General features: G+C 45.4%; 1 protein-coding gene across 6 annotated transcripts in view; it reads right to left on the reverse strand.

Moving 5' to 3' along the window:
* Positions 1 to 15,798, reverse strand: part of LOC115834764 (rho guanine nucleotide exchange factor 2-like) — a 71,912-nt gene that overhangs the window by 37,802 nt on the left and 18,312 nt on the right. The gene's annotated exons all lie outside the window — the stretch shown is intronic.

A 15,798-nucleotide genomic window follows, 5' to 3' on the forward strand; every position in this document is an offset into this window, starting at 1 on the left:
CAGAGGCAAGGAAGAAATGCCAGCCTGAGGATGCTGGAAAGACACCAGTTCCTAAAGCAGAGCCTGCAACTGGGTGTCAGAGGCAGCTGTCCAGGAGTGACCAGGCCAGGCTCTGGGGCAGCCAGCCCAGATGGGTTCTGGGTCCCTGACCTACCTGGCCCCTGCGGCTGGGCTGCCTCCTGTTGCCACTCATCTCCCTGGCTCTAGGTCTCTGCGTCCTCACTCCACCTTCCCAGCCCTAGCTCTGCTCGCCCCCGAGCTGCTGTACTCTCTTCTCTGTGCTAGGGGGAAGATGTGCAGAGACGAGGGGAGAGCAGGTGAAGCGGAGGGTGCCAGCTCACCAGCGCTTTCCAATCTGTGGGAGTTAGCTCCTCTTATAACCATGACAACCAGTGTTGGATTCCGCTGTCTCTGTGACAGTCACAGTGGGGGGAGGAGATCCCCTTATTTGATTGGATGAAGGGGGCAGAATGCCTCCCCTGCCACCCCCAACCCAGGGGTCAGGATCCCAGACCTCTAACTCTTTTCACTAACCCTCAGCCATGGCACACAGGGCCTGTCTGGGAGGCAGCATGTCCCCTACTAACCCTGAGGCAAAGGCAGCTGCCTTTGGGTCACTCTTCCACTCTGGGATCTTTAAGTAAGGAAGGTCAGCCAGCCATCTCGGTTGCTTCCAGCAGAAAATCTCTCCTGCAGTCTAACTTTTATCCCTCTCATACTACTCTCCAGAGTTAAAACCTAGGAGAGTTTCCTCTATTGCTCCTCACCCAACTGGTCTCTCCCATCCTAGGAAGTCCTTTCTGACATCTACCCTCCATCCTTCAGTGTTGATCTCCACAGAGATGGTGCACGCCTTCCTCGGAGCCTCTGAGCCGCATTTTCCATCTCTGCTGTCTCCCATTTCCCCCAGTGCCCCTGCCTCTGCAAGTGAAGTCATTCTCCCTGACCTCCAATCCGTCCCTCTTCAAGCCCCTGTGATTCCCAAAAAGCCTGAGAAGGTAAGAAGAGGGTGATATCACTCTTCCCACTATTCCAAGACCTTCCTTAGTTCTGACCTCCGATCTCTGGATTTTTCCTCTGCCCTTGGAGCAGGACTAGAAGCTGAGAAGATCACTCCCTCCAAGGTTTCCTAGCCTCTCAGAAATCAAAAATCAGGATCCAGATGGCTGAGGGTAGAAGCCCCAAGTCAGAGGACCTGGGCTGGGGACAGAGGATTACAGCTCAGCGGGAAGCACTTAGCCCGGACTCTAGGAGACCAGTACTGACTCAGCTGAGGCCACGAGGTAGCAGCTGAGAGGTGGAGGAGGGGAAGAGATGCACGGGCCTGGTGCTTGGGGCAGAAAACGGTAGAAAGAAAGGGGAAGTGTGGAGGGACTGAGTCCACAGTGCAGGGACAGACGGCATGGGGCTGCAGTGCCTAGGCCCAAGATCCTTCTCTTTCCTGCCTCTCTTCCCAAGCTCCAGGTTTGCCTGATGATGTCCAGAGCCCAGAGGTCTTGGGGTCAATCCCTTCTCCCCTCATGCATCCTCCCCATCCCCAATCATCCATTGTTCGCATCCTCCTCCTGTCTCCTACTCTCTCTATGTCCTCCCTTCTCCTCTCAGGGTCTCCCTCCTAGGCTCCTCCCGCTCTGCCTTCCCTTTCTCAGCCTTGCTTCTCCGCCACTGTTCTCCTCTCCCGCCCACAGCCTCTCCTCCCCTCCTCCTCACGCAGGCCAACTGCTCCTCTACCTAGGCTTATTTAGGAAGCTGAGCTGCCTCTAGCCTCGAACTCAAACCTCTAAACTGTTCTGGCCTCCTTTTTTCTATTCTGGTACCTACCTACCTGGACCACTAGAAAATGCTCCCTTTGGTCTAACCTCCACCTATCTTGCGCCAAATTATACCTTTTTAGAAGTTTGAATTCAGGCTGGGTGTGGTGGCTCACACCTGTAATCCCAGCACTTTGGGAGGCCAATGCAGGAAGATCATGAGGTCAAGAGATCAAGATCATCCTGGCCAACATGGCGAAACCCCGTCTCTACTAAAAATACAAACATTAGCTGGGCGTGGTGGTGCGTGCCCGTAGTCCCAGCTACTCAGGAGGCTGAGGGAGGAGAATCGCTTGAACCTGGAAGGTGGAGTTTGTGGTGAGACAAGATCGTGCCACTGCACTCCAGCCTGGGCAACAGAGCAAGACTCTGTAAAAAAAAAAAAAAAAAAGAAAGAAATTATTCAAGCCAAATATCAAACTTAAACTTTTGCCATTTAATGTTTCACTCAGAAATTAAACTTTCATAACCCAGTGCAAGCTGCATAAAGAAAAAGATAATTTGGGCGGTGGCTCACGCCTATAATCCCAGCACTTTGGGAGCCCAAGGTGGGTGGATCACAAGGTCAGGAGATCAAGACCATCCTGGCTAACACAGTGAAACCCCGTCTCTACTAAAAATACAAAAAATTAGCCGGGCGTGGTGGCGGGCGCCTGTAGTCCCAGCTACTCAGGAGGCTGAGGCAGGAGAATGGGGTGAACCTGGGAGGCGGAGCTTGCAGTGAGCCAAGATCGCGCCACTGCACTCCAGCCTTGGCGACGAAGCCAGACTCCGTCCAAAAAAAAAAAAAAAAGAGTGAGAAAAACACACAAGAAAAGCTGTTTTAAAATTCAATTCAAAACCAGATAGAACTCTCTACTTCTCTGGCAAAGAATTCCCAAAGATTCATAACTTCACTTTGTATTATGAGATAGATATATTTTTTTTAGACAGTCTTGCTCTGTTGCCAGGCTGGAGTACAGTGGCATGATCTCGGCTCACTGCAACCTCCGCCTCCCGTGTTCAACTGATTCTCCTGCCTCAGCCTCCCAAACAGCTGGGACTACAGGTGCATGCCACCACGCCCAGCTAATTTTTTTTATTTTTAGTAGAGACGGGGTTTCACCGTGGCCAGGATGGTCTTGATCTCTTGACCCTGTGATTCGCCTGCCTCGGCCTCCCAAAGTGCTGGGATTATAGGCGTGCACCACTGTGCCTGGCCTGTATTGATATTTTTAGGTTAATCCATATGAAAGTGTCATGAGGTCAAAAGTAGTGGAATGCTGGCAATTTCTTTACCAATAAGCACATTCCAAGGGCAAAAACCATACCTAATTATTTTTCTATTTTGCCAGTGGCTTGGCACAGATTCAAAATACAAAATGAATGCAAAAAAAAATTTATCAATTAGAAAGGAACTGGATAAATTAACATCTCTAATACTCCCCAAAATGTACTTTTTGGGAGGATAAGAACCATACCTAAAAGGCCGGGCGCGGTGGCTCACATCTGTAATCCCAGCACTTTGAGAGGCCGAGGCAGGCGGATCACAAGGTCAGGAGATCGAGACTATCCTGGCTAACACTAAAAATACAAAAAATTAGCCAGGCATGGTAGCAGGCGCCTGTAGTCCCAGCTACTCAGGAGGCTGAGGCAGGAGAATGGCATGAACCTGGGAGGCGGAGCTTGCAGTGAGCTGAGATCACGCCACTGCACTCAAGCCCGGGTGACAGGGCGAGACTCCATCTCAAAAAAAAAAAAAAAAGAACCATACCTAGTCATTCATATTTTATTGTGAATTAAGTAACTTGATTTCAAACCAATTTTTAGAGACCAGATCTGGCCTCTACATCTCGCTCTTATATGCCATATGAAAACCTGAGGAAAAGATCAGGCCAAACAGCAAAGAGGCCCACAAAATTACCTACTCCAAAATATCTTATTTAGAAGAGCCTAAAATAGCAGGCTGAAGAGAAGAGCTATGACTAGCTTCCCTAGACGCTAGGCAAAAGCAAACTTATGTTTGGGAAGAAGCCACTTTTTTTTTTCCTTTGAGACAGAGTCTCACTCTGTTGTTACCCAGGCTGGAGTGCAATAGTGCAATCACGGCTCACTGCAGCCTCTGCCTCCCAGGCTCAAACACTCCTCCCACCTCAGCCTAGCAAGTAGCTGGGACCACAGACATGCGCCACCATGCCCAGCTAATTTTTTGTATTTTGGTGGAGACAGAGTTTCACCATGTTGCCCAGGCTGATCTCCAACCGCTGAGCTCCAGCGACCCACCTGCCTTGGCCTTCCAAAGTGTGGGGATTATGAGCATAAGCTACCACGCCCGGCCTGGAATATTCTTTACCCTAGGCTCCTGGGGTTCTAGGTGGCCAAGGGCATTGTCCAATATCAAAATAACTTTAAAATGAATTCAAAAACAAAGCATCAATGGAACCACTCCAGAAAAAGAGTTCTTGTCCAGACCTTCTTGCTGTACAACAGAAAATTGGCAGCTGGTGTGTATCTTTTCCCTTCAAGGCTTGGGGTGGGGGGTTAGCAGCTTTATAGATAAGGGCAGTCCTGATAATAAACTCAACTGCATTTGCACAAAAGAGTAGAATTAGCCTAGCCCTTCTTGCCTTAAATGCTGGTGCTTGCTTCTCTTCCTTACCAATAAATGTCCTTTGTGGCATTTTTCCCCCAGACAGGGTATATTTGTCTGCATTAAAGACCTGTTCAGGCCGGGCATGGTGGCTCACGCTTGTAATCTCAGCACTTAGGGAGACCGAGACGAGTGGATCACTTGAGGTCAGGAGTTCGAGACTAGCCTGACCAACATGGTGAAACCCTGTCTCCATTAAAAATACAAAAATCAGGCCAGGCGCAGTGGCTCACGCCTGTAATCCCAGCACTTTGGGAGGCTGAGGCAGGCGGATCACGAGGTCAGGAGATTGGGACCATCCTGGCTAACATGGTGAAACCCCGTCTCTACTAAAAATACAAAAAATTAGCTGGGCATGGTGGCGGGCACCTGTAGTCCCAGCTACTCGGGAGGCTGAGGCAGGAGAATGGCGTGAACCCAGGAGGCAGAGCATGCTGTGAGTCGAGACTGCGCCACCGCACTCCAGACTGGGCAACAGAGCGAGACTCTGTCTCAAAAAATATATAAAAATAAATAAATCAGCTGGGCGTGGGGGCATGCACCTTGTAATCCCAGCTACTGGGAGGCTCAGGCACCAGAATCGCTTGAATCTGGGAGGCAGAGACTGCAGTGAGCTGAGAGTGCACCACTGCACTCCAGTCTGGGCGACACAGTGAGACTCTGTCTCAAAGCAAACAAACAGACAGACCTGTTCAGGCAGCTATCCTTTCTCCTCAATGATTTTCTTTTTTTTCCCCTGAGATGATGTCTTGCTCTGTCACCCAGGCTGGAGTGCAGTGACACAATGTCGGCTCACTGCAACCTCCACCTCCTGGGTTCAAGCAATTCTCCTGTCTCAGCCTCCCGAGTATCTGAGATTACAGGTGCGTGCCACCACGCCTGGCTAATTTTTTTACTTTTAGTAGAGACAGGGTTTCACCATGTTCACCAGGCTGGTCTCAAACTCCTGACCTCGTGATCCGCCTGCCTCGGCCTCCCAAAGTGCTGGGATTACAGGCGTGAGCGTCCACGTCTAGCCTCAATTATTTTCTTCATGGCATCTGGAAACTTGTCTTGGTTGGCAGAAGCTGCTTCTGCTGTTACATTGATTTTTTTTGTTTTGTTTTAAGCCAAGTCTTTCAAAAATCATCAAGCCATCCCTTGCTGGAATTAATTCTCCAGCTTCAGATCCTTCACCTTCCTTTTAAGTTGTCATATACTGATTTCACTTTTTCTCAAATCATATTACAGTCTATATTCTTATAGCAATTCTGCACCCATATAAAAGCTGTATTTTAGGCCAGGTGCGGTGGCTCATGGCTGTAATCCCAACACTTTGGGAGGCTGAGGCGGGCAGATCACCTGAGGTCAGGAGTACGAGATCAGCCTGGCCAACATGGCAAAACCTCATTTCTACTAAAAATACAAGAATTAGCTGGGTGTGGTGATGTGCGCCTGTAATCCCAGCTACTCAGGAGACTGAGGCAGGAGAATCGCTTGAACCCACGAGGTGGAGGTTACAGTGAGCCGAGATCATGCCACTGCACTCCAGCCTGGGCGACAGGGTGAGACACCATCTCAAAAAAAATAAAAAAATAAAAAAAAATAAATAAATAAATAAAGAGAATGGACACATTGTGGCATAGTCATACAATGAAATATTACAATGGCAAAATATCCTAACATGTAAAACTATATGAACAAATTTCAGACACTACATAGAGTGAAAGAGGCCAGATACAAAAGAATATATACTCAGTAATTCTATTTATATGAAGTTCAAAACTGGTAGAATTAATGCTGATAGAAGTCAGAAAAGTTGTAAGGGGTTTATAACTGAGAAAGGGAGCCAAGGAATCTTCTAAGTGCTGGTATTAATCGTTACAAGGGTGAATAAAAAAGTAAAATTTCCAAAAAGCCATATATTTAAGATTTGTCTACTTTATGCCCTTTACTGGATGTTATACCGTAAAATAAAATCTTTTTCTCAAAGAGTAAAACACTTTACTACATATGTATCATTCCCAATAAAAAGTGTATATATGTATGTGGCTATCAAGAACCCCTGATACCCTGTGACAGGAAGGGCACTTCACCTTGTGAAGTGAGAAAAACTCCAGTTTAATAGTGGAGAAAAATTTACCCAGTTTATCAAGTTTTTGTTTGTTTTTGAGACTGAGTCTCGCTCTGTCGCCCAGGCTGGAGTGCAGTGACACGATCTCAGCTCACTGCAACCTTCACCTCCTGGGGTCAAGTGATTCTCCTGCCTCAGCCTCCTGGGTAGCTGAGATTACAGGCGCCCGCCACCACGCCCAACTAGTTTTTGTATTTTTAGTAGAGACGGAGTTCCACCATGTTGGCCAGGCTGGTCTCGAACTCCTGACCTCAGGTGATACACCTGCCTCAGCCCCCCAAAGAGCTGGGATTACAGGCTTGAGCCACCGCACCTGGCCAGTTTATCCAGTTTAATAGTGAGAAAAAAAACTGACAAACCCAAATTGGAGATAAATCTACAGCAGCAGTCACCAATCTTTCTGGCACCAGGGACCAATTTCATGGAAGACAATTTTTCTGTGGGTGTGGGGGAGGAGGAATGGTGGATGGTTTCAGGATGAAACTGTCCTACCTCAGATCATCAGGCATTAGATTCTCATAAGGAGCATGCAACCTAGATCCCTCACATGCACAGTTCACGATAGGATTCTCACTCCTATGAGAATCTAATGCCAGCACTGATCTGACAGGAGGTGGAGCTCAGGCCCACTGCTTACCTCCTGCCGTGAGGCCTGCTTCCTAATAGGAGAAATCTAAAATCTAGGAGAAAAAAAAACTAAAGGACAGTGTCTCTCAGTAAAAGTAGGTAGGAACAAGACAACTACAAGTTGAGTATCTCTTAACCAAAATGCTCAGAACCATAAATATTTCAGATTTTAGAAAATTTGCATTATACTTGAGCATCCTTAATCCAAAAGCCTGAAATAAGAAATACTCCAATGAGCATTTCCTTTGAAAGTCATGTCTAAATATAAAATTTTGATGCATGTATTTGTAAATCATCTCTTAAAAACTACATTTGCATTCACTATGCTGCCTCAATGCAACCTCCAGAAACAAAATAGAAATTCTAGCACAATTTCAACATTTACAATAACATTCCTAAAATCACACCATCTGCACCATGCTAATTACACACACTTGCAATTCTGTGAAGGCCAGACACGACAATGATCTCAGTAGGATTCACATTCCATTTGACTGTATTAATAACCACTGGCAAACAACTTGGATATAAATTCTTATTCAAATGATAGGGCTAAATCTTTGAAACATTTGTAGCCCAGGGCAAATATAATAGAAAAATAATCCTACTCACTTATATTTCTTCCTTTTAATGAGAACATACTAAATGCCAGGGACTGAAAAACGCTGGGGATATAAAAACAATCAGAACATAGTACTTGCTAAGGTTAAGTCAGAGAGACAAAAAGTTACTGTAGTGTGATAAAAAGTACAAGAGCATGTTGTGAATGGGGGCAGTCTTCTATTATAAGGCTAGAAGGTAAAGAAAAACTTTCCAGAGAAAAATGACTTTAAACGTGAGGTCTGAAGGATACTTTAGCTAGAAGAAAAAGAAGATATCTCAGGCCTTTAACAAGTACCATGAGTATTAGCTAATTTAGGAAGCTTTATTTATTTTTCCAATCTTATTTGGAAAGAAATAAATTTAAATATGTAACTCTACTTATATATGAGATTACCTAAATTCTTCAACAATAAATCAGACAAGTAAATCTGTAATGAGCCATATGCAGGACATAACCTTGAGGATTTTGCTGCTAATATCAAACCTATCCCAACCTCAAAAGTCTACTTGAGAGAATAAGTAATATTTGATGAGGCAGTTTCTGGAATCCCAACCTTGCCTTAAAAGAAAAAAAAAAAAAAAGGGACAGAGATAAATCACATACCATACAATTCACCCACTTTTTTTTTTTTTTTGGGAAACAGAGTACAGTGGCATGATCGTGGCTCACCATGGCCTCAACCTCCTGGGTTGAAATAATCCTCTGACCTTAGCCTCCAGAGTAGCAGACGATACAGATGGAAAGTGCTGGGATTACAGATATGAGAAATTCACCCTTTTAAGGCCGGGTGCGGTGGCTCATGGCTGTAATCCCAGTACTTTGGGAGGCCAAGGCGGGCAGATGACTTGAGGTCAGGAGTTTGAGATCAGCCTGGCCAACATGGTGAAACCCCATCTCTACTAAAAATACAAAAATCAGCTGGGTGTGGTGGCAGAGACCCGTAATCTCAGCTACTTGGGAGGCTGAGGCAGGGGAATCACTTGAACCTGGGAGGCAGAGGTTGCAGTGAGCCGAGATTGTGCCACTGCACTCCAGCCTGGGCAACAGAGAAAGACTCTGTCTCCAAAAAAAAAAAAAGAAAAAGAAATTCACCAGTGAAAGTAATTCTAGATGAAGGTATCTCCTAATTGAAAACAAGTACAGTTGGCCGGGCACGGTGGCTCACGCCTGTAATCCCAGCACTTTGGGAGGCCAAGGTGGGTAGATCACCTGAGGTCAGGAGTTTGAGTACAGTCTGGCCAGCATGGTGAAATTCTGTCTGTACTAAAAATGCAAAAATTAGCCAGGCATTGTGGCTCATGCCTGTAATCCCAGCTACTCGGGAGGCTGAGGCAGGAGAATTACTTAATCCTGGGAGGCAAAGGTTACAGTGAGCCAAGGTTGTGCCACTGCACTCCAGCCTGTGCAACACAGTGAGACTTCGTCTCGAGAAAGAAAAAAAAAAGCTAGCCAGGTGTGGTGGTACATACCGTTGTCCCAGACACTTGAGAGGCTAAGGTGGGAGGATTGCTTGAGCCCAGGAGGTCAAAGCTACAATGAACCATGATCATGCCACTGCAGTCCAGCCTGGGTGACACAGTGAGACACTGTCTCAAAAAAGAAAGAAAGAAAGAAAGAAAACAAGTGCTGGGACACAAAGCAAGTCTCAACAAATTTCAAATGTTTGAAATCATATACAACGTATTCTCTGCCCTCAGTGAAACAAGAAATTTATAACTAAAAGATATCCAGAAAATGTTGAAATGTTTGGAAATAATGTAATGTACTTCTAACCCAGAGGTTCAGGAAGAACTCACAATGGAAATTTAGGCTTGGTGTGTTGGCTTGTGTATGTAATCCCACCACTTTAGGAGGCTGAGGAGGATCGAGTAAATACAGGAGTTCGAGATCAGCCTGGGCAAATAAACGAGACCCTATCTCTACAAAAAATTTAAAATTTACTAGAGTGTGGTAGCATGCACCTGTAGTCCCCTACCTGGCAGGCTGAAGCAGAAGGATTGCTTGAACCTAGGAGTTTGAGGCTGCAGTGAGCTATGATCACACCACCGCACTCCAGCCTGGGTGATAGAGCAAGACCCTGTTTCTAAAAATCATCATCATTTGAGCTAAATGATAATGAAATCATTATAACATATGGCAAGCACTACCCATAAGAGCCAAAGTGCAGAAACAAGCCAAATGTCCATCAACTAATAAATAAAACGTGGTATATAGATACAATGGGATGAAGTATTGATAATATGCTTCAAAATGAATGAACCTTGAAAACACTACACTAACTGAAAGAGGTCAGTCACTAAAGACCACATATTATTGCCGGGCATGGTGGCTCACGCCTGTAATCCCAGCACTTTGGGAGGCCAAGGCAGGTGGATCATGAGGTCAGGAGTTCAAGACCAGCCTGGCCAACATGGTGAAACCCCGTCTCTACTAAAAAAAAATACAAAAATTAGCCGGGCATGGTGGCGGGCGCCTGTAATCCCAGCTACTCAGGAGGCTGAGGCAGAGAATTGCTTGAACCCGGGAGGCGGAGGTTGCAGTGAGCCGAGATCACATCATGCACTCCAGCCTGTGCGACAGAGGGAGACTCCATCTCAAAAAAAAAAAAAAAAAAAAAAAGACCACATATTATTATTATATACTAAAAACCACTAAACTGTATACTTGATACAAGTAAATTATATGATATGTAAACTTTAGCTCAATAAAGTTGTTATAAAAATTTATGCAGGTGATGGTTGTACTAAATGTGAATGTTATTTTTTACTTATTTATTTATTTTTAATAGAGACAAGGTCTCACTAAGTTGCCCAAGCTGGTTTTGAACTCCTGAGCTCAAGCAATCCTCCCATCACGGCCTCCCAAAGTACTAGGATTACAGTCGTGAGCCACCACGCCTAGCGGGTACTACAATGTGAATGTTCTTAATGCCACTGAACTACACACTTAAAAATGGCTAAAATGGTCAGGGACAGTGGCTCTTGCCTGTAATCCCAGATACTCGGGAAGCTGAAACTGGAGGATGCTTGAGGCAAGGAGTCCAAGGCTAGCTGGGCAACACAGCAAAACTCCATCTCTAAAAACATTTAAAAAGAAATTTAGCCAAGCATGGTGGAGTAGACCTGTAGCCCCAGCTATTTGGGAGGTTGAGGCAGGAAGATTCAAGCCCAGGAGTTTGCAGCTACTATAAACTGTGATAGTGCCACTGCACTCCAGCCCTGGCAACAGGGTAAGATCCTGTCTCAAAGTAAAAAATAAAATAAATATCCAATATTGAGGCCAGGTGTGGTGGCACTTTGGTAGGCCGAGGCAGGCAGATCACTTGAGCTCAGGAGTTTGAGGCCAGCCTGGGCAACATGGCAAAACTCTGTCTCTACTAAAAATACAAAAATTAGCCGGTGTAGTGGCACACACCTGTAGTCCCAGTTACTTGAGAGGCTGAGCCCACATGATTGCTTGAGCCTGGGAGTCAGAGGCTGCAGTGAGCTAAGACTGTGCCACTGCACTCCAGCTTGGGCAACAGAGTGAGACTCCTGTCTCAAAAAACGAAACAAAACAAAACTAAACTAAACTAAACTAATATTGGGGCTGGGCACGGTGGCTCATGCCTGTAATCCCAGCACTTTGGGAGGCTGAGGTGGGCAGATCACTTGAGGTCAGGAGTTCAAGATCAGCCTCGCCAACATGGTGAAATCCTGTCTCTACTAAAAATACAAAAATTAGCCAGGTGTGGTGGCGCATGCCTGTAATTCCAGTACTCAGGAGGCAGAGGCACGAGAATCACTTGAACCTGGGAAGTGGAGGCTGCAGGGAGCCAAGATCACAGCACTGCACTCTGGCCTGGGAGACAGAGTGAGACTCTGCAAAAAAATAATAATAATAATTTCAAAAAAATATATAAAAATACTGGAATACCAAAGATAACTAAAAAGTAAACTAAAAAAAAGGTTGATTAAAAAAATTTTTTTTAAGAGATGGGGTCTCACTATATTGCCCAGGTTGGTCTCGAACTCCTGGGCTCAAGTGATCTTCCCGCCTCAGCCTCCCAAATGCTGGGATGAGTCATGAGCCACCAATGCACTCAGCCTGATTTTTTATTTTTTATTTTTTTGAATCAGGGTCTTGTTCTGTCTCAGGCTGGAGTGCAGTGACACCAATCATGGCTGACTGCAGTGTCAAGTCCCTGGGCTCAAGAAATCCTGCCACCTCTAAGGTTGATTATTAAAAGTTAGATAAACTAATTATTGGGGCCTCAAGAAAACCAAGAGATATTAATTTAGAAGATAAGTTTTGTAGGTGGTAAAGTAAGTCCTCACATAATATACTCTTGAAGGATACCTAGGATTAACGGAATCTAAGACTGGTATTTGCATAAAAAAGAGAAGTCTCAGGCCTGGCTCGGTGGCTCATGCCTGTAATCCCAGCACTTTGGGAGGCCCAGGCGGGCAGATCGCAAAGTCAGGAGATGGAGACCACCACCCTGGCTAACACAGTGAAACCTCATCTCTACTAAAAATACAAAAAATTAGCCGGGCTTGGTGGCACACGCCTGTAGTCCCAGCTACTCAGGAGGCTGAGGCAGGAGAATCGCTTGAACCTGGGAGGCAGAGGTTGCAGTGGGCCGAGATTGTGCCACTGCAGTCCAGCCTGGGCAACAGAGCGAGACTCCATCTCAAAAAAAAGAGAGGCCTCAATTAGTCTACAACCTATAACTATGATAAATTCTGACTTGCTTCATAATTCTTGGTCAATAACATCGGCCAGATAGTATTGAACTAGACCAATTAGATATTTATATTTTTTACTTTTTCCCACAAAAAAACACTATAAAAATTAATCCGCTATGATAATGGTAGCTTAAATCATATGCTATGATTGTAGTAACAAAGCTAAGCAAAAGACACTATCTAGTCATTGTTCCATCCTGGTAACAAAGACAGTTGAGAAAAGTACCTAGGGATCACAACAGAAAAGCTCAGCTGCAAGCAAACCTCACTGCAATATCATATCCAAGGGCGTCTCACCCAGGTGATGCAATTCTAGAGGAAAACAAAATCAAATAAACCAAGCTAATGCTACTTCAGTGTAACTTACCTAGTCAATAAAACTAAAGTTTAAAAATCTAGTAGCTTTTCTCGAAAAGACTTAAATTGAATCAATTTTTTTTGTTTCTCCTAAAGTTAATTTTTTAAAAAAAACTAGCTGGCCAGGAGCGGCGGCTCACGCTGGTAATCCCAGCACTTTGGGAAGCCAAGGCAGGCGGATCACCTGAGGTCAGGAGTTTGAGACTAACCTGGCCAACATGGTGAAACCCCATCTCTACTAAAAATACAAAATTCGCCAGGCGTGATGACACGCGCCTGTAATCCAGCTACTCGGGGGGGCTGAGGCAGGACAATCGCTTAAACCTGGGAGGCGGAGGTTGCAGTGAGCCGAAATCATGCCACTGCACTCCAGCCTGGGCGACAGAGTGAGACTCTGTCTTTAAAAAAAAAACAAAAAAAAAACTACACCACACCTGTACAGTCGTATTTAAAAATGGAGAGAATGAATGTGGTTGTATAGAAAATTTGTTAAAATAAGTAATTTCACATCTATGGCTCAAAAGTTGGCTGGGCACGGTGGCTCACGCTTGTAATCCCAGCACTTTAGGAGGCCGAGGCGGGCGGATCACGAGGTCAGGAGATCGAGACCACAGTGAAACCCCGTCTCTACTAAAAATACAAAAAATTAGCCGGGCGTGGTGGCGGGCGCCTGTAGTTCCAGCTACTCGGAGAGGCTGAGGCAGGAGAATGGCGTGAACCCGGGAGGCGGAGCTTGCAGCGAGCCGAGATCGTGCCACTGCACTCCAGTCTGGGTGAGAGAGCAAGACTCCATCTCAAAAAAAAAAAAAAAAAAAAAAGTTGTTTTTAATAGAAGTGGTTTCTCCACAATAATATTTATTAGATCTACAGTATGAGTTTCCAGCATGATGAAATAGAGACATCCAAAGTAAAAACAAAAAATATTTACCTGACAAAACAAAATATACTCCTTCTTCCCCCACCCGCCCAATGGAGTGTTGCTCTGTCACCCAGGCTGCAATGTAGTGGCGCAATCTTGGCTCACCGCAAGCTCCACCTCCCGGGTTCACGCCATTCTCCTGCCTCAGCCTCCGGAGTAGCTGGGACTACAGGCACCTGCCACCACGCCGGGCTAATTTTTTGTATTTTTAGTAGAGACAGGGTTTCACCGTGTTAGCCAGGATGTTCCCAATCTCCTGACCTCGTGATCCACCCACCTCAGCCTCCCAAAGTGCTCTGGGATTACAGGCGTGAGCTACTGCACCCGACCCTCCTTTTTTTATTTTCTGGAGTGCAATGGTGCCATCTTGGCCCACTGCAACCTCCGACTCCCAGGTTCAAGCGATTCTCCAGTGTCAGCCTCCCAAGTAGCTGGGATTACAGGTGCACGCCACCACGCCTGGCTAATTTTTTGTATTTTTAGTAAAGACGGGGTTTCACCATGTTGGCCAGGCTGCTCTTGAACTCCTGACCTAAGGTGATCCACCCACCTCGGCCTCCCAAAGTGCTGAGATTACAGGCGTGAGCCACTGTGCCCGGCCCAAAATATACTCTTACCATATGATCCAGTGACCATGCTCCTTGGTATTTACCCAAAAGAACTGAAAACATGTCCACACAAAAATCTGCACAAGAAAAAAAAGGATGTACATGGATGTTTACAGCTGCTTTTTATTAGTAACTGGCAAAACTTGAGAGCAATCAAAATGTCCTTCAGTAGGTGAATGGATAAACAAACTGTGGTATATCCACACAATTGAATATTATTCAGCACCAAAAAGAAATAAGCTATCAAATCATAGAAAAACATGCCACAACCTAATGTGAACTATTAAATGAAAATATCCTATCTCAAAAGGAATGCATACATGATCCAACTACATAATATTCTGGAAAAGACAAAACCGAAGAGACAGTAAAACATCAGTGTTTGCTAGAGGTTGGGACTGGGGAGAAGTAGACAGAGCAGAGGATGTTTAGAGAAGTGAAAATATAGACCGGGCGCGGTGGCTCACGCTTATAATCCCAGCACTTTGGAAGGCCGAGGCGGGCGGATCACGAGGTCAGGAGATCAAGACCACGGTGAAACCCCGTCTCTACTAAAAATACAAAAAATTAGCCGGGCGTGGTGGCGGGCGCCTGTAGTCTCAGCTACTCGGAGAGGCTGAGGCAGGAGAATGGCGGGAACCCGGGAGGCGGAGCTTGCAGTGAGCTGAGATCGCGCCACTGCACTCCAGCCTGGGGGACAGAGCGAGACTCCGTCTCAAAAAAAAAAAAAAAAAAGAGAAGTGAAAATATTCCATATAATACTACAATGGTAGATACATGTCATTATGTATTTGTCCAAACCCAAAGAATATACAACACCAAGAATAAATTCTAATGCAAGCAATGAACTTTGGGTAATTAATGATGTGTCAGTGTCAGCTCATTGACTGACTAATGTACCATTCTAGCAGGGGATGTTGATTACGGGGGAGATTAATACATGTGTGGAGGCAGGAGATATACAGGAAATATCAGTAAGTTCCTCTCAATTTTGCTGTGAACCTAAAACTGATCTAAAAAATTAAATCTTAAAAAATTTCATTTCATTTTAATTTTTTATTTCTTTTAGACAAGAAGGGAATGTGATTTTAAAAGAAAAACAAAATTAAAAAAGAAAAAAATAAAATAGGCTGGGCATGGTGGCTCATGCCTGTAATTCCAGCACGTTGGGAGGCCGAGGCAGGTGGATTGCTTGAGGTCAGAGGTTCAAGACCAGCCTGGTCAATATGGTGAAACCCTGTCTCTACTAAAAATATAAAATTAGCTCGGTGTGGTGGTGGGCACCTGTAATCCCAGCTACTTGGGAGGCTGAGGCAGAATTGCTTGAACCCAGGAGGCAGAGGTTGCAGTGAGCCAAGATTGTGCCACTGCACTCCAGCCTGGGCGACAGAGCGAGACTCTGT

This window comes from Nomascus leucogenys, chromosome 4 (genome assembly GCF_006542625.1).
Source record: "Nomascus leucogenys isolate Asia chromosome 4, Asia_NLE_v1, whole genome shotgun sequence".
Lineage (NCBI taxonomy): Eukaryota > Metazoa > Chordata > Mammalia > Primates > Hylobatidae > Nomascus > Nomascus leucogenys.